The sequence below is a fragment of the Musca autumnalis genome, unplaced genomic scaffold, assembly GCF_047663935.1.
Source record: "Musca autumnalis isolate F117 unplaced genomic scaffold, ASM4766393v1 scaffold_1, whole genome shotgun sequence".
NCBI classification, from domain to species: Eukaryota; Metazoa; Arthropoda; class Insecta; order Diptera; family Muscidae; genus Musca; species Musca autumnalis.
The window spans coordinates 106,821,231-106,841,592 of record NW_027411644.1 but is presented as its reverse complement, the minus strand read 5'-3'; the positions used below and the strand labels follow the sequence as shown (position 1 = coordinate 106,841,592).

The 20,362-nt window shown below is 33.5% G+C and overlaps 1 protein-coding gene across 5 annotated transcripts in view; it reads right to left on the bottom strand.

Annotated features, from left to right (window-relative positions):
* LOC141404098 (modular serine protease-like) overlaps positions 1-20,362 on the bottom strand; it is a 76,216-nt gene that overhangs the window by 30,053 nt on the left and 25,801 nt on the right. Inside the window, exon 1 of one of the 5 annotated variants that reach the window (XM_073987429.1) lies at positions 7,440-7,477. The exons of 2 other annotated variants lie outside the window; for them this stretch is intronic. The gene's annotated coding sequence lies outside the window, so the exon portion shown is untranslated. Of the gene's footprint in view, positions 1-6,557; positions 6,718-7,439; positions 7,478-20,362 lie in introns of those variants that run through there. 2 more of the 5 variants (XM_073987411.1, XM_073987420.1) reach the window with 2 other exon arrangements.

Below are 20,362 nucleotides of genomic sequence, written 5' to 3'. Positions count from 1 at the left end.
ATAGTAAAAATTAGTAGATTTTTGCAGTACTGGAACATACCAAAATGAAAATAAACAGGTGTGTAAATAAAAACACAAACATCATCTCTATTGGATCGATGGAATGGGTACAAATGCTGATGAAAAGATCGGATCTTTCACGACTTCCTTTGCATTGGTTCAAATCCTAATGAAAAGATCGGATCTTCCACGACTTCCTTTGAACCAATGCAAAAGATGACATGAAATCACGTCATCGCAAAGAACCCCTTCCGTCAAATTTTGCTGGGTAACTACAGAAGTATAGCAGGTGGGTGAGTCAGTTTTGTAAATCATAACGCGAACTAAAGCCGTCAGTAAAGTAAAGGAGTGTGCGTAGTTGGGTCACGCTGGTGGGTTAATAAAGTCGTAAGTAACTTTAATAAGTCATTGTAAGGCTCGTAATATAAGGGACCCGGATTTATTTGGTACAAATCTTATCGGGTAATAAAACACGAGCTTATGTAAAACGTAATTCCTTAAGAATATTATTTGTATACCCTCCACCATAGGTGCCCGGACATAACTCCCACGGACATAACTCCCAAAATGATTTTGGGCGTTATGTCCGCTGCGGTTTGCGGACATAACTCCCAAAATTCGTTGGGAGTTATGTCCGTGAGGCAAAGCGGACATAACACCCAAAAAAATTGCGGACATAACTCCCAACGAATTTTTTCATAATTTATAAATTATTTTTTTGCTTAATTTTGAAATTTATAGTTATACATTTTTTTTTTAAATTTTAGAGTAGAAGTTAGAATGTAAGCGGAATTATACATTTGTAAAGGCCAACCAATACCGAAGTATCCACAAAATCCTCATGATTTCATAAAATTAGTTAAAAACGAAATTATGCCCGAAATTATGTAAGTAGCAGTTAGGAGAAGTTTTAAATTGTAAAAATATTTGTTATGAAAATCGCGCTATTTATTCAAAAATATTTTCGTTTTTCAGAAAGTATTTGAATATTTGTACAAACACTTGTTATCTTCTTAAATTGTGAACATATTTTTCTAAAAAATCGCGCGATTTTTTTCAAAAATATTTTCGACATTTTATCTCTTTAAATTGTGAAAATATTTTTGAATACTTTTACAAAAACTTTTTTTCTTAAATTGTGAAAATATTTTTGTAAAAAATCGCGAATATTTTTACAAAAACTTTTTATTTTGTTTTTATCTTCTTAAATTGTAAAACAATTTTTGTAAAAAATCGCGCGATTTTTTCAATATTTTTGCCTGCGGCGCTTTTCGTTTTTCAAAAAGTATTTGAATATTTATACAAAAACATTTTATTTTCCTTAATTGTGAAAATATTTTTGTAAAAAATCGCGCGATTTTTTTAAAAATATTTTCGCCTGCGGCGCTTTTCAGAAAGTGTTTGAATATTTTTACAAAAACTTTTTATTTTCTTAAATTGTGAAAATATTTTTGTAAAAAATCGCGCGATTTTTTTTTTAAATATTTTCGCCTGCGGCGCTTTTGGTTTTTCAGTATGTATTTGAATATTTTTTACAAAAACTTTTTATATTCTTAAACTCTGAAAATATTTTTGCAAAAAAACGCGCGATTTTTTCAAAAATATTTTCGCCTGCGGCGCTTTTCGTTTTTCAGAAAGTGTTTGAATATTTTTACAAAAACTTTTTATTTTCTTAAATTGTGAAAATATTTTTGTAAAAAATCGCGCGATTTTTTTAAAAGTATTTTCGCCTGCGGCGCTTTTCAGAATGTGTTTGAATATTTTTACAAAAACTTTTTATTTTCTTAAATTGTGAAAATATTTTTGTAAAAAATCGCGCGATTTTTTTCAAAAATATTTTCGCCTGCGGCAATTTTTGTTTTTCACAATGTATTTGAATATTTTTTACAAAAACTTTTTATATTCTTAAACTCTGAAAATATTTTTGTAAAAAATCGCTCGATTTTTTCAAAAATATTTTCGCCTGCGACGCTTTTCGTTTTTCGGAAAGTGTTTGAATATTTTTACAAAAAATTTTTATTTTCTTAAATTGTGAAAATATTTTTGTAAAAAATCGCGCGATTTTTTTAAAAAATATTTTCGCCTGCGGCGCTTTTCCTTTTTCAGAAAGTGTTTGAATATTTTTACAAAAACTTTTTATTTTCTTAAATTGTGAAAAAATTTTTGTAAAAAATCACGCGATTTTTTTCAAAAATATTTTTGCCAGCGGCGCTTTTCGTTTTTCAGAATGTATTTGAATATTTTTTACAAAAACTTTTTTTCTTAAACTGTGAAAATATTTTTGTAAAAAATCGCGCGATTTTTTAAAATATTTTCGCCAGCGGCGCTTATCTTTTTTCAAAAAGTATCTGCGAATTTTAACAAAAACTTTTTATTTTCCTGTAGGCAGCATTTTTCGTTTAGGTTTGAAGGCAAATTTTGAATATAGTTCGATTTGAGGTGGCTACTACCTATTTTGTACTTAATTTTCTTAAAAATTTTAAATCAATTATAAATTATTTTATGAAATAAAAAAATGCATATGAACTTAAAGTTATTTTTTTTATACATTTGAAATAAAAATTGTATTTAAATAAAAATCACTTAAATTTTAAAAACGGACATAACTCCCATTGGGACTTATGTCCGCTAAGGGGGGTCGGACATATAGCACGGTTACACTACAGCTTTTTGCCGGGTTAACCCACTTCATGAGGATTTATTGCTTAATCTGGTCAAATCTGACCAGATTTGCCATACAAAAATTAAATCCTCACATGGCTGGGTTTATTTTAAATCCGGCACAAATCCACCAAAAATACAGTGTTGTATTCGGTATTTGTGCAAAAAAAATCCAACTCTACTCAAAAAGTACCAAAAGTTGCAACTGTTTTTGCAACAGAGTTAGTCGTGTTTTACACGTTTACGATTGGTCGCATGAGATTTTATGGAGTTAATAAATCTAAAGTTATTTGAAAATCATAAAATTATTTATTTTTTCACTTTAGACACTTTTTTAAACAAAAAGTACGCTTGATACCATGATACAAAAATGTATCCCTGTGTGTAAAATATACCAATATGAGAAATTGTCATACGAGAAATTGTAAAAGTGTAAAACACGACTTTATTAGTTATTTTGTATGTATACGTAAACAAACATCAGCTGACAGTTTATATCCTCGAAAAGCTAAGTGAAACCAGCAAAGATTAACCCACTGGATCTATTAAACCCAGTGGGTTAACCTTCAATAGTGTAACCGGGGTAATAGTTATGTCCGTTGGGAGTTAAGTCACGGCACCTCCACCATAGTATGGAGGATATATTAAGCTTGTTTGTTTCGATTGTAACGCATTGAAACAATCAATTGCGATGCTGCACATCAGCAAAACATTTCAGTATATTTTCAGATTTTTGATAACTAACGGTTCCAGAGATATCGCGCCTTGAAAAAGTCGAATTCTGTAAAAACCATGTGCAAAGAAATATTCATAACTTCTTTAATATTGGTCCAATTTGAAAAGATTTCTGGTTGTTTTGTTGTTTCATCAGCTATTTAATGAAAAATAGAAAAAATCGCGATTCAATATTTAAAATATATTTTTAACAATGATTGTACTCTTCGATTTCCTTGATTTTTTTTTTATTAAACTACGACCAATTACAAAAATGTTAATTCCTATTTGGTAGTGGGTTTCGACTGATTAAAATTTTTTCCTAATTTTTTTAAATTTGTCAATACAATTTTTCCTTTATACTTGTGTGAAACATTTGTTATTTTACAAAAAAAAAAAATACAAAATTATATTTTTTAACATTTGTTTTGTTGCTTTATCTTAAAAACTTCTTCATTTAGCCATTTTAAGAATGGTTTAGTGTACATTCTTTGTAACTTTCCATCTGTGACCCACATTCCAAATTTCAGAATTCTACTTCCTCCCGTTTGCCTAACACAAAGGGTACCATATTTAATATATTTCAGTACTTTTCGTACCCTTCGGTTTCGAATTTCCAAAAACCCAGCCTTAAATCACAACAACCTACACTCACACCTTCTAGCTTCAGCCGTTTCGTCTGGGCGATGATCTGGCAGCCACTCACTCAGTCATCACTAAGCTTTTTTATATATTAAGATCCACTTTTTAACAAAAACAAAAAAACAAAGTCGACATTCTGTTATTATTTTTTGTCAAATATTATTGATATAATGTATTATCATTTTTTTGTTTGTTTTTCAGCAAAAACCTCCCTTAGAACATTGGTGCTCGCTTCCTTACGGTAGCGTAAAAACAACCCACACGTATTCTCTCTTTATTTCTGATTTGCCATAGCTTAGCAATGGGGAGAGTGTTTTACAACTACACCTTTATATTTTCTTTTATGCTTAAAGCTATACAAGGTTTATTATTTACAATAGGCTTCATGTTGTCGGAGACTCGAAATCACGACCAAAGTTGTTAAAACTCTCGTCGTTATGTTGTCTTAAATTTCCTGTATATCAAACAAGTACGACTTCTAAACAATTGGTGTTGTACCTAGCTCGAAACTTCGTTCAGACACTGCAATAAAAAGGAAGTCCGAATCATTGAGCTAAAAATAGAATCGCACTGCACTCTTTGGTATTATAAAAATTCCCTTCTCTGTTCTAAATCTGACATAGAATGGAAACAAGCAAATGTCGCTTCTCGAAATTTGAACAAAAAGTCCGAAAAGAAAAGGAACAAGAATCTGAAAAGAAGTAACGACTTTTGCAAAGAAAATGTTATAGCTTAAAAATAAATTAACGCATTAATTATATTTTCCTGAACAAGTCTCACCTCTCTTTTCGTTACATTTGATTATCTAGAGCAGAGTAAGGCAATGTGACTCACGTGAGCGTAATTTTACTCTCGCTCAGAACTTGTGTAGACTTTAACTGGTGGTAAGCGAGATTAAATTTACGCTCACATGAGTCACATTGCCTTAATCTGCTCTAGAGATCCCTAACAAGCAAGTCGATTTGTAGATCCCTACGTAGCGATATCATTTCTTCCCGAAATAAAAGAGAATAAATTTCCATTTTTTTTTATAAAATTGAAAATAATTCAGGAACAAGAAAATCGTGAAGGAAATTCGTAAAGTTGGAGTCCATGTCGAAATCTGAACTGGTGTTGGGAAGATAATAGAAAAAACATTTTCTAAGATGAAACAAAATCAAAAAGCGGTGAGCGGAGGAAGTAAACTCTGTTGCGGTACAGCGATGTGATTTGTTGTGATTTTTTCTTGTATTCGTTTGAATTAATAAAGAGTTTGGTTTGCCATGATAATCATAAATAAATACAGAATTTTCGGAAAAAGAAAAAATTTCATGCCAAAGCATTGGTGCAAACGACATGTCAAGGCATTGCACTGTGGGCCAAAGTCAGGGTTTTGGGGCAAAAATCATAGGGCAAGCTGGAGCTTCAAAATTTCGTGCAGATGTTTATAACCGACATAAAAACGAATCTGCCAAATTTGGTTGATATCGGTTCATATATAGATATAACTCTCATATATATGTTCGCCCGATTTCAAGTAATTTATGGAACAAACACGCAAATTCTGTCCAATTATGATGAAATTTGGACAACGCTATCGAATTCTGACTATAAATAAATTTACCAAGTTATATTGAAATCGGTTCAGAATTGTATATAGCCCCCATATATATTCGCCCGATTTTAGGTATTTGGTGCACCAATCACGATATGTCTGTCCAATTTTGATGAAATTTGGAATGTATGGCGGAAATTGCTCTAGAAAAAAGATTGCCAAATTATACTGAAATCGGTTCAGATTTGGATATAGCTCCCATATATGTACATTCAACCAATTTGAGGTATTCGGTGCACCAAATACGAAAATTATGTCTAATTTTGATGCAAATTGGGAAATGTTGCGGAATTCGGACAATAAATAAGTTTGCCAAGTTATACCTAAATCGGTTCAGATTTGAATATATCTCCCATATACATTTTTCATCCGATTTGATGTTTATTATACAGTAAATTCGTAAAATAAGTCCGATCCGGATTAAAATCAGCCAAGAGAAGAGTCGGTAAATTTTTGTTATATTCAGTTCAGAGTTAACTATAGTCCCCTTATATATTTTCATCCTATTTCATGTTAAGTTGATAAAATAGGGTGTCACATAGTCGGCCCCGTCCGACTTTGGTCTTTTCCTGCGCACAGAAGTATTTTATTTGGTTAAGGCGTGCACAAATGTTTTTAATTTGTTGTTTAACTCCCGTCATGTAGTTGTCTTTGACACCTCTATTAAACTTCGCAGAAATCCAGTCCATAACATGTTTAGATTTTCGCTAGTTTTCCAACCAAAAATTAAAAATATCCAAAATTTTTAGTTTTACGAAATCTGATTGACTGATTTCTTTTTAATTCGCAAGTATACACAAAATTACTTTTCAAAAACTGTTTGCTGATATCGTCACCTCTCACCAAATAAATATATTTACGAGAATACGACCCGATACCGAAAGTTCTACTCCAAAGAACACATGGACGATACCACAGTCTACAAAAACAAAAAAACATCACTTACAGACACAACAAATTATTGGCCACATCTAATATTACATTTACTTTTTTAATAATAATCTTTATTTACGTAACATTACCCGTATTTCCCATTTAAAAAAAAATATAAAATATAAACAGATCAGGTTTTGGCACCAAAATACATAAATTGTTTAATTACCACTGAATGTCAGAAATAAACGGAATGAAAATATGATATCTTTGACAGTTTGGCATGTCGCCGTTGGCCGTTGCCAGATTGTATTTTTTGGTTTTGGAGGTTTGAAAGTGTTAAGAATATAATTCCGTTATTATTTGATTTCAATCACTGACTTGAAAAAATAACTTTTTGCCTCAAAAACCTGCCATTGGGCCCATCGTGCGTTGGTGAAAATGACATGTCAATGCATTGGTTAAAATGACATGTCAAAGCTTTGGTGAAAATGACATGTCAACGCATTAGTTCCAAAAAATAACGTCATCTTTTGGGGGTCACGCTCATATAAAATTCATGAGTGAAAATGACAAAAAAAAAAAATGTCATGCCACATCACTCGCACCCATGATTCAACTCATGATTTGTCATCGAACATTTTGCTGGGAATGTACGCACAAAGATGCCGATTTCAAACACGCGTAGCAATCTGAAGAAAATAAAACAACAATAGCCGCTATGGGATTTCAGATGTCTAATTGGGATTCACTGATAACTTATCAATTTCTGTGTAAACTGAATTTTGTATTATAATTTAAAATTTTACATTTTTTCTTTTTTTATGTTTTTATGTGTTTTTTTACATCAAATAACCTCTAAACACAATGCATTTCGAGTGGTTTTGCGTAAACAAAACTTTTTCAATTCTCTAAATATTTCATTGTAACTTTTTTTTTCATTTTCAGCACTCACCGGTCTGGATTTTGCATAAAACCACAAGTATTACAAATATTAATGCAATATTTAACTTAGTTTCCACCATTTTCTTTAAATAACATTTGTTTTCCGAAATTATAATTTAATTATGAGAACATGCGTAAAAACCGGTATTTGCTGTCGTTCAGTTAAATTTTCTTTTCGTATTTTTTGCTATTCTTGTTTGAACATTTGCGACCACACAAACGAATATCCGACGATCCGACCTTAAAACAACATCCGTATATTCAACCGCTCGTTTGAGGTATCCGTAGAAATGTACGCATAGTTGTTCAAACATTTTTACTTTTTTAGAATTCAATTATGTTTTTAAAACATTGAAAATGATAACGAAATACAAGAACAACAGGAAAACAATTTGAAATATTTGAGAGAAAATGTGTGCGACAATCTACAACAGTGCTGATCAAAACGGTTTTTGCTTTATTAGAAATAAGTGAATGTTTGAGTATTTGCCCCTTCTTTTTATAATAGTTTCTTTTAGATCAGAGGTGCTCACACAGAACAATATAGCATTTCAGAAAAGTTAGGAAACAAAATTTTTTTGAAGTTTATTTCGATGTTTCGTTTCTAGATTAAACAACTAAGAACAATTAGAAAAAAAAAACAAGTGAGCAAAGGCTATAGTCGGGCCGACTACGTGATATCCTACACCATTACTTTTTATTCGTAAACATTTCTTTTAAGTGGGGTACACACGATCAGTTTTGACTGTCAGTTTTGCAGTCATCAGGCAACCATAAAATATTTTGTGATTGCTGGACAGTTTGACATTTATCGATATTTCCGAAAAATCGACAGTCAAAACTGATCGTGTGTACCCCGCTTTAGGAAGATACTAAATTTTTCACCTATCTGGGGCCTAATTATGTGTTTCGATATCAAGTTGATTCGAACCGAGTACTCACAGTTGGGATGACAACATTCGTTATCGAGTAAAAGTATCGAGTTATATTAAATTGAGTTAAATTGCCTATCGTAAACTAACAAAATGAGAGATTTCTTATTGTCTTTTTGTTTAAAATGTAAAATTAATTCTCTTTCGAGTTGAGCTGTTAGACGTAAGAGATACATTGAAAAATTAGGAGTAATTAGGAGTCTACCGAAGTCCCACGCATCCAACCATTATGCTACGTTTCACGGGTGGTTAGACCGATCTTCAGGCATATTAGGATGTTGTTTTAGTGGCAGACGAAGGCAAAGCTTGGTAACTAGTATATATACGCAATTCATTAGATAATTTATATGCGAAATTATGTCAATTAATTGAAACTCCAAACTTTTCCTATAGTCCTTCTTGGTAATCCCATTTTTCAATGTTTACAAATTCTATGTGTGGTGGACGTTTCCCAAACGCAATACAATTCTCATCAAAGAGGCAAACAAATGAAAACATGACTTATTTCACACTAGCTCTATCACCACTAGCAGTATCCCATGTTAATATGTTATCATTTACTTACTACCAATGAGTTCGTTGGATCAAATTTTGTTTTGTTATATTATCGGTTCAAATGTACCCATGGGTACATTTTAACATGGGCTCAATGTCAATTCACATAATTAAATATGCGACCACAATTCGTATGGATTTTATATTTCATACTAATGCTACCTTGAAGCACAAACCCCTGTCGAATATTTTCACATTCCCACTGGAGCAAATATAGAAAACTCTAAATAGTTCACTTCAGCATAATAGATTGGTTTGGACACTATCGCCAGCTTTTATTATTGTTTCTTTCCTTCCATCATACATACGATGGTCATAATTAAAAGCTAGTTATCTTATGAAGGTAATCCAAAACCCACTGCTCCATAATGATGAGGTGCCACTGGTTCGTGCAATATTCATCCACAGTTTTTGGCAGACTGAATTCGAATCAGTATTCATAAACATTTATATAGTTTTCACTGCAAACAAGATAAATCAATTAATGTGGTTTCATTTACATGTTTCTCTTTGCACTCACGTATTTTTCTGAGAAAACTTAAATACAAAAATTTGTTTCTTTATTGAGGAATGATTGTTTTTATTACGTTCGCTTATCACTCCGTTTCTAAACTTTGTTTTTGTTAATCTCCCATCCATTGACTTTCCATTAATAACAGATTAGAGCGTATTCTTCAAATTCACCATAGTAGATAATGGGTGGTTGATGGCTCGACTTAAATGGAACACAGTGCACGTCATTCATGTAAATACATTTATTTTATTAAATAGGCATCAAATAAAATTTTGGATGCGATTTTCAGATTCTACACCATTTATTTGGTAAATATTATTTAGTTTTCTACAACAAATAAAATTTTGTTGATAATGATCGATAAAAGCTAACTATGGGTTGGCAACTTATAGACATGAATGTCGATATCTGAAGTTAATTGCATGTTCCATTTTAATCATTTTTTGGCTGCTACCAACATAATTTTTCTGCCCCATTAGCAAATTAAGTCTTTCTTTCGAATAAAAATCGTCAAAGAGATCAGAACGTTCAAATCCGACAAATTTGAATAAAAAATTTAATTATTATCAACCATCCAATATCACATCCGTTGGTTGAATTACCTTATAAAGGATACTCTGAAATATTTTCTACATACACTACATTTGCCAAGGTAAATATAAATGAAATTTGTGAACAAACTATGAGTGTGTAACAATATCGGTTTTAGGAAAATAATTTTGCCGACATTTTCTAAAACATACATTTGGTGACTTCAAAAAAAAAAAAAAAACCCCGGGTGTTGTGTTACATCATTCTGCATCGAAATAGTGAAATAGGAATCTCGCCCACTACCTACACGGTAGTTGTGTAACCACCGATTTTCCTGGAAAAAAATTCTGAGGCACGTATTGGCAAAAATTCCAGCACAAAGTTTTGAGGCAAAGCTCAGCCACGTATAGAATCGGCTACCCACAGGGTAGCTCCAGGGCTCCAGAATTTTCCCATCCCTATTCAAAGTCCGGCAGTAGGGATTTCCGACTCTAAATCACCGAGGAAAAGAACTATAAACTTCTTCCGTATATGGCTGCTTGTTAATAGGCTTACCAAATATATGATAAATTAAGACATAACCTATACTGAAGATTACATAAATTTACTTATCTTCACCATCTAATCTATCCATGGTCGAAGAAAAGTTAATCCGCAGTACTCTAAATATACCTAAACTGGATTCATGACACCTTTGGTAAAATAGATCTGTATGCAGAACAAATATATATTTTCATGAAGAATTGATGGTTAATATTCAACCCAAAAGTAGTTCTAGAGCAGATTGTAAAGCATTTCGCCAGAGGCATTGCATTCCTGGATAACATTACACTAACCTTCGAGTGTCACAACACCCAAATTGGGATAAAAATATCGATACAACGACGATATAATAAGTATAATTGACATATTATAATGAACATACATAAGTGAACATGCTATGCAAACATAACCTCTGATATTGATTTATCATTTACATATGATTGAATTTTAATTATTTGAAATCCATTAGAACACACAATTTTATTAACCGCTTTGAATATACAACCCAGCTATATATTTGCATACCATGTTTCGCTAAGTGTAATGAAAACAAAAATATTGCAAATTAATAATTTTTATTGAAAAATTTATACAGATAATATTATAGCATGGTAGAATCATCATCACACTTTAACGAGAATTATTTTCGCAACTTTTTATAATCACCTAAAGTTTAGGTCCTAAACAACAGCTCCAGCATCCAGTATTTGTTCGAAGGCCTTCATCAGTACGGATTGCATGGTAAGTGCGTACATACATACACCATTATTATTATTATTATTATTATTTTTTTTTTTTTTTGTACAGATTGAAGAGAACGTCCTACCTTAAGAGAGTTTACCTTCTTTCTTTTTGTTTTTGATATATGATTAGTTCTCAAAATCTCTATTGGAAATGAGAGTTCACCACTTCCTATTGATCTCTTAAATCCAATCACATACTTTGCATTTATATGAGTTCTCTGAATGTGATGGTTTCTATCTCAGAATTGTAATATCTTGTAATTAGTTTATTAACCCATTAAGGGATGATGAAAGTCTCTGTTACCACGAATTTTAGTTGTTAGTTATAATGATATAAAATCTAATATATATTATAGAAATATTAATTTATAATATATTATTGTTCATTATCCGATTAAATCATGTCTTGAATAAAAATTGATTTATATTCAATACGAATAGTTAAATTCAACATAAGACGTTTCCTTATAGTAGGGATGACTAGCTAAATTGGGAGTGATAGAATTTGGGGTCCATATTAAAATATGCCATTATGGGCGTAGGCAGGCGAGGGTTAAGAGGCGTTTCTCTAAACATCTGAAAAACTCAATTAGGAAACATCGATTAAAACAACCTCCACATCCACTTCAATGGGGTCGCAGTTTATTATTAGTATAACTTTAATTCATTTTGGTCCACCTTGTAGATTTTTTTCAGTAGTTTTTAGGGAGTCTATAATAATGACTGTATGGAAATATTGCATTGGTTGGAGGCGGACTAGAACCCCCCATCCCGACTGCAGCTACACATCAATGGCTCCCGCGGTCTTTCCTTTGACCATTGTCTTCGATGCTCTATTTTTATACAACAAATGCATCTTATCGAAATAACTTTCGTGTCCATTACATATGGTAAGTTTTATTCCTACGTCATTAGTACCTGCTCTTCTATATCAGACGATTTTTTGATCATCAATTATTGTCTACCAATGTTTTGACAAGTTGATGGTGGCTCAGAACGCTAAGACGCCGGCAACCTTGACACTTAGTTGTCGGGGACCCAGGTTCGAATTCCAGCCTGGCTCATGCTGAAATTATTTTTTATTTTTGCCTTATTAATTTAAAAATTTAAAAATTTTTGTTTGTTGTCGGTTTATAAAAGAAAAATAAAATTAGTATATAAATCTCAGCATTTTTTACACAAAATAACGAGACAAATTGGGAAAAGTCCTTTGCACTCGTTTGAGAAATAGTAATAAAATTAGAATTAAAAAAATATATGTATGTATATATGCAAATTTACGCATTCGTTAGCGAATATTTACTGTTTGCAGTCTTTAAAAATGTAAGCATTTCCGCAAACAAAATTAATATTAATAGCCTTTTTTTATAGGTGAACAACATTTAATAGAATACATCCACCGTTGTTTATCAAAGGAAAGACTCTCTCAGAGAAGCTAAGCAAAAAAACCTACCAAATTCTCTCATTTATTTTGAGAGAGAACTATTAAGGTAGATGTATAAGCAATCTGTTACAACAATGTCAAAAAGGTTTTGTAAACATAGATAACTTTCTTATTTTCTTAGCACTACTTCATTCCGAAATTATTATTCAATGTATAGTTGAACCTCGATTATCCGTGAATCGATTATCCGGGAACCTCCATTATCCGTGATAGAAAAGAAATGTTGGACTTTGTTCCATTTCCTATATTTTTCGTTATAAACTTCATTACCCGGCATTAAAAGAACACTTTCCAATTAATTTGATTAAGCAAATAAAAAGTAAACAAACAAAAACTGGAAATTCTCCCGTATTACACAATTTATGTATTTATGGAATCACAAGAACCATGGGACAAAGTCAATTCAGATGAATCCGATGATGATATTATGTATCCTTCTAAAATTTGGTGGATTACCGCAACAAATTTAATAAAAATAGTAGATTTTCATATTATTGTACAATATTATTCCATTTTTATTTAAAAATATGTGCAAAAACTACATAAAAGCATTGCCTCCATTATCCGGGAAAATCGATTATCCGTAATGCCTCCGGTCCCGACTATCACGGATAATCGAGGTCCGACTGTATTATTCAACAAATTCCAAAAATATTTACATTTTTTCATGCATAATTTTGGTTTTTAGTTTTTGTTTTAAAATAAACACATTTTTTTGGTGTCTACATTCATTATATTCCCTGAAGATTACCTGATCGATTACCGGTTACTATCAAAAAATCTATAGCATTGCTTGAACGTGTTCGATCGAGTTTTGTCACGCCGTTTTTTATCGCGTCGAAAACTTATTCACGAGCAAATTCTCGATCGAATCGAATCACGTAATTAGGCCCCTGATGTTTGGAATTAAGATTACTGTTGGAGTGTAGGATTGAGGTAGTTTTAGAAATTCGTACTTATGGGTACGGAAAGTACTAAATGGTACTAAATTTGGATTTGGGTTAACGGATAGAGCTGGAACCCTGAAATTTGGAATTAAGATTACAGGTGGAGTGTAAGAGTGAGGTAGTTTTGGAAATTAGTAATTATGTAATTATGTTTATGAAAAGTACTAACTGGTATAAAATTTGGTAGAATTAGGATTTGGGTGTACAGACAAAGCACGAATCCTTAGATTTGGAATTAAGATTAATGTCGAAGTATAGGATTCAGGTAGTATTGGAGTGTATGATGCAGTTAGTTTTAGAAAATCGTACTTATGGGTACGAAAATTACCAAATGATACTAAATTTGGTACAATTTGGATTTGGTTGAACGGATAGCGCTGGAATCCTGAAATTTGGAATTAAGATTACCATTGAAGTGAAGAATTTAGGTAGTTTTAGACAATTGTACTTACGAAGAGTGCTAAATAATACTAATTTTAGTTGGTATTGAACGAACGGATAGCGCTGGAATCCTGAGATTTGGAATTAAGGTTACTGTTATTTGATATTATTTTCAGTGTAGGGTTGATATATGTGGTTGTCGAAATACGTACCATGCATGACACAATTACCCAGGTAGTGGTATCGTAAAATTTTGAATATGTTATGCCAAAATTTTCTTTATGTTGTTGGGGAAATTATAGCAAAAAATATTTTTTTATAAAGGGCTTTGACTTTTCATATTCGAACATCTGGTGTGATACCACTACCTGGGTAATTTTGCCATGATACTCATGGCACGACAGAGCTGGTGTGGGTTAAGAAATACGAACCATAAATTTACAAAAAAGTACCAAATCGGTCTAAATTTGGTATTGGGTGAATTAACAGAGCTGGGATTCTAAAATTTTTCCTTAGAGTCATTGTTGGGATATGGGATATGGGAGGTGGCTTTGGAAATGCATACTATAAAAAGTATTAAATGGTACAGACTTTGGTACAATTTCTTATTGTGTAAAGGGTTTTGCAGGAATTTTGATATATTGGGAGGAGGTTTCGGAAATTCGTACTTGTATATTTATATGTAAAGTACTATAATTGGGTTTGGAGAAACTGATAAAGTTGGAAATTGTAATCGCGGTTGGGTTGATATAAGAAGGTAATTTTTTGAGGGCTATAAATAGGTATTGCAAAAATGGTAAATTCTAAATAATACTTTTATCTATTAGCCCTCGTATAGTTTTTATATCTATGGCAAAGCCTTCATATTTCCAGAAGAGCATTGTCGATTTTTGTGTTGATTTAACCCCAAATCGTCTCAGAATTAAATTAATTTTTGTGTATATATTTAATTACTGAATTACTCAAAATGTATTTATTGATGGCGGGTAAAGAATTCAAAACTGCAGTAGAAATAAAAATAAAAAATGTATACAATTTCTTATTACACTTTATTGAAAATTTGTAGTTTAACAATTACAGATTAAATTAAGTAATAACTAAATACATCTGCATTTTGTGAATTTAAAAACGTTGAGCGCGCGTGTGTATCTGTTTAAATAAGGCACCAAAGAAGACTTAAAATGTCATGGATATTTCATCATATTTTTGTTTAATCTACAATTGGCATATATAATACCAACCATCGCATTTACTACATCTCTTCGAGTTGGCTTGAGTATTATTGCAATTTAATGACAGATAATATGTTCTTAAATATTGCTATATTTACTGGCGTTTTGTGAAAATGCATTCATAGGTGCAATTTTCTATTCTTGTTAAAATATATTTAAGAATACGATATAAGGCGGACTCGGTGTATATGTTAAATTTCAAAACACGAGCAATTTCGGGCATCATGTCTTCAATGAAAATGAGTTCAATAATTCCACCACTGGGCAAAATAACACTCAGACCTCTTAGTACTTCCATTGTTTTACCGGATGATCTGCTAATTTCTCGGTCATTAAGGGTGTCTTCTAAATTTAGTAGACCGTCTGCGCCGTTAACACCACCAACTTTTCCATTTCCACACAAAATGGAACTCAAAGTCTGGGGGGTGGAAAAATTCTTTTGGAGATGAAAAGCCCTTGTTGAGTATACTAAGAAGCCAAAAGGAAATTTTCGCTATAGGTCAAGTTTCTGAGATATCGCGCGATGAAGTTTTTGATTTTTCCCCTATAATACTTGGGAAAATAACTCCATATCTCTGTTTGGCGCTGTTGTAGCTTAGTTTTGAGGTGACATGTCTTCAGTTAAATCGATTGGCGAATCTTTTTGTAGAACATTTCATTCTTCTAACTCAATGCCATTCATGTCCTTTTCGTCCTTTATTTCTTGAACCGTAGTGAAAGTACCACAAGATGAGATTTTTCAGCATCCAAATATTCCACAAAAATATTGCTCAGAGAATTTAGGTACGGTTCTCTTTGAAAACTAATCGATTTTGTCCCGCTTTCATTGTCCTTTTTGACATTTACCCGGTTTTTGTTCAGAAAAAACGTATGTTTTGTTTTTCTGTATATTCGTTATTTGTTATGTATTGGTAGGTAGACATACCCATTGGTTATCGCTTATATTGACATCTGGGATGTATCTGAAATATATACCATATATAGCTCCCCTTATGCTGAACACGTTAATGACAAATTTTTTTGGAGAATACATCCGGTTATCTAATATTTTGAACCGGATATAGGGATATGAAACCGGGATTTTGTACCGATTTTAAGTAACCGATTAAGGTTATATGTATACCATTAGAAAGCTTATAAAATTGGCAATTAGGGAAAATACATTTTTTCAATCTTGTTCTAATAAATTAACATTTTGGCGTAGAGTTGCTGTATCAACAGGCATTTCCTTATTAAGGACAACAGCTTCATCGCCTTTGCCAAATGCAGGTCGTACCTTGGCTTCATTTAAACGTTTGGTTACTTTATAATATAGTTTTTGGTATAGTTTTTAGACCCCTACAATGGATAGTTTGCAAAATAATTAAACCTCTGCAAAAATATATTAAAAACAATATAAAGTAAATAAATAGAGAGTTGTAGTCTCTGCATTAAAGACTGTCATTGTGCCTGTTGATATATTATTAAAAAATATCTTATGTGGAAAAAGTCTCGTGCTGTTTTTGGAGAAGAAGAAACAGAAAATTGGAAAAATTATTGGCGCTAATGCACATTGTTGTTGATCACAACATAATTAAATATCTTGTCTATTATCCTGAAGGAGTTAATATTAAATTGGATATCGTTGACGAAAATGTCATCCAACAAACATGTTTATAAATGTCCCAAATGCAACAAAAGTACTCAAAACCAACATAGCATTGGCTTTTGCATTTGCAATAAGAACTATCATATAGTCTGCCTTAAAATTAATAAAGAACAACAAGCTTTTTTGTACAAAACCAAGACATTTTTATATAAATGTCCCAATTGCATCAGATAGAAAATTAACATTGTTATTGAGGATGAGAAAAATAAGTCTGCAACAAATACACCTGAGACTGAGGCTGCTGATGATAGTGTACTTGAAAATATGCACAGTTGTTTTAATAGATTTACCACTGGCTTGGAAACACAGTTCGACGCATTTAAATCCGATATCCGAAATTATGTACAGGAAATGGAAAAGCGTATTTGTGAAACATTGACTTCATTACAATACAAATTTAATACCAGAATGAGAAAGGTTGAATAAGAAATAAAATGCTGTCTAGCAATTACTAAGCAGTCAGAAACATCTTGTAACAATAATATAAATGAACTGCTTACCCATAGTGATATCCAACAAAGAAGGCTAAATCGTGCGGATATCATTATAAATGGTTTGCCAGATGCCATACACGACTTAAGACAACCTTTAATGAGAATAGCCTCTCTATGTCACATCACATTAGTCCCTCAGGATATTCAGTACATATGCTACATATCCAAAGGAAAATCCATACTCGTCAAGTTTAACTTTGTTTATATTAGAGACACAATAATGGCCAACTACTATTTTTTGATTTCTAATTCACTCCGTCTGAAGCGTAGTGGACAATTCATTTGTCCGGATGTTTCCAAGCATGCCTTTATTTATATTGCAGTAGATATTTCTATTCAGAGAAATCAAAATTTCTATAAATACACTGATTACAGCGCCGTCAATGAGAATGATCTGAATTATATAGCTTCTTCATTGGACTTGTCATACAATTTCAATACTTCCAACGTGGATCTGCAGTTGGATGTTCTTATGTATGGAGTAACTCAATTCCACTCAGCATTTCCGATGAGGGTGGGAAAAAAAAATATTTAATCGGGACAATTGGATTAACTCCCCAGAGATTCGGTACCACCAGTCTCTTTCTGAACTGTATTGCCCTTTTCCTTTTTATTCTATTATCAGAAGCAAGCAAGGTAAGCAGGCAAGGCAGCTTATGTACTCACCCCTTAAATGTTTTGAATACCTCTTTTGCGAGCAATCAGCTGGATGGTGATACCGATATGGACAGTATATTTCAACTCTCGACAGCTCATTTTGGGTTTTCGTTTCCTAGCATTTCGCTTAACGACCTTTTTATGGCGTTTTCTACCATTAAATCTAACGCCCCAGGGATTGATGGCTTGCCTTAAAATTATATTTCCATACATTTGGGTGACGTAGGGGATGGAAGATACCAAGCAACGGTCCTGACCGGTTTTAACATGGCAAAGCCCAGGATTTATCTTGGTCCCTCTTTCATCCCAAGTGGACACTGACCTCCCCGTGGTGTCACCTGGGGAACTGCCTTTAACACCCGTTAAAGGTAGTGAGCTAACATGTGCCGCGCGTTCACCCATAAGAACGTTAAAAACTTGGGTTTGGGCGTCGGGTTAGTAACCCTCCCCCAGAAAAAACAGCCTACTATGAAAAAACGAAAGAAAAGAAAAACAAACCCCTCTAAAGTTGACGAACCCCGCAAACGTTTTAAGGACCATGATCTGCGAATCTGCACCTGGAATGTTCGCACTCTTTATAGAGAAGGTGCAGTCTTCGCATTGGCAGACGTACTTGAAAAGTACAAGGCCGACATTACTGCCATACAGGAAATACGATGGATTGGGAAAGGCGTCACAACAACACCTAAAGGTGACGCACTGTATTATAGCTGCCATGACGTAAAGCATGAGTTTGGTTGTGGATTCGTAGTTAGTCGGAGACTAAAACATCTGGTATCCAGCTTCACCCCAGTGAATGAAAGACTTGCTGCAATTCGAATAAAAGCTAAATTCTTCAACATCAGCTTTATTTCCGCTCATGCTCCCACTGAAGAAAAGGACGAACAGACCAAAGATATATTTTACGAGTGCTTAGAAGAAACATATGACCGTTGCCCTGCCCATGACATTAAAATCATTCTAGGCGATTTTAATGCCAAAATTGGAAAGGAGAATATCTTTGGCCCAACAGTCGGGAAATTCAGTCTACACAGTGAAACATCTGACAATGGTATGAGGCTGATAGACTTTGCAGCTGCAAAAAACATGGTAGTTAGCAGTACCAGATTTAATCATCTCGATATTCATAAGGGCACCTGGCTGTCTCCAGATCAGAAAACAAGAAACCAAATTGATCATGTTGTGATAGATGGAAGACATTCATCGAGCGTGTTGGATGTACGATTGTTTCGAGGCGCAAACATTGATTCGGACCACTACCTTGTTGCAGCAAAGGTACGCACCCGCTTAAACGTAGCAAACAAAGTACGAACAGACACAACACGAAAGTTAGACATCGGTAAGCTGCAATCACAACAGATAGCCACAGCATATTCCACTCAACTAGCCCAATTACTTAATCAAAGCCCTCCTCATCCCGATAACATATCAGCGCAATGGCAAAGCATTGCCCACTCCATGCAAACAGCCGCAAAATCCATACTTGGATACCAGAGACCTCCACCAAGGAATCCATGGTATGATGAGGAGTGTCGTGCTGCCACCGAAGAGAAAAATGCGGCATATAAGGCTACTTTACAATCCGTAGCAACGCGTAGCGCACGAGAGAGATACAGGGAGAAAAGGAGAGAGGAGAAACGTCTTTTCCGCAGGAAAAAGAGAGAGATGGAAAAGCGGGAGTGTGAAAAAATCGAGATGTACAGGAGCCAGAATGAAGTCCGAAAATTCTATCAAAGAGTCAAGCATCAAACTGATGGCTTTGGTACAGGCACATCCTCTTGTAGAGACCAGCAAGGTAATTTGGTAACTGATAGAGATAGTGTACTCAGGATATGGTAAGAACATTTTTCAAATCTGTTGGTATCCAATAGCAGCGAAGACGACGAAGATACCACAGTCCCAATCCCAGAAGATGGTATTGAATGTATACCGCCCAGCCAAGATGAGGTAAAGACAGCAATAAATCGGCTGAAGAATAATAAGGCAGCAGGGGCCGATGGCTTACCAGCCGAGCTGTTCAAAACCGGAGGCGACACGCTGATAAGGTGTATTCATCAGCTAGTTAGCACCATCTGGCAGGAAGAACGAGTACCCGACGATTGGAACCTGAGTATCCTGTGCCCCGTCCACAAGAAGGGAGATAAGACTGTATGCTCTAACTATAGGGGCATAAGTCTACTCCCTATTGCCTACAAGATCGTGTCAGGGATATTGTGCGAACGACTAAAGCCAATGGTCAACGAGATAATTGGACCATACCAATGCGGCTTTAGACCTGGCAAGTCCACCATTGACCAGATATTTACCCTGCG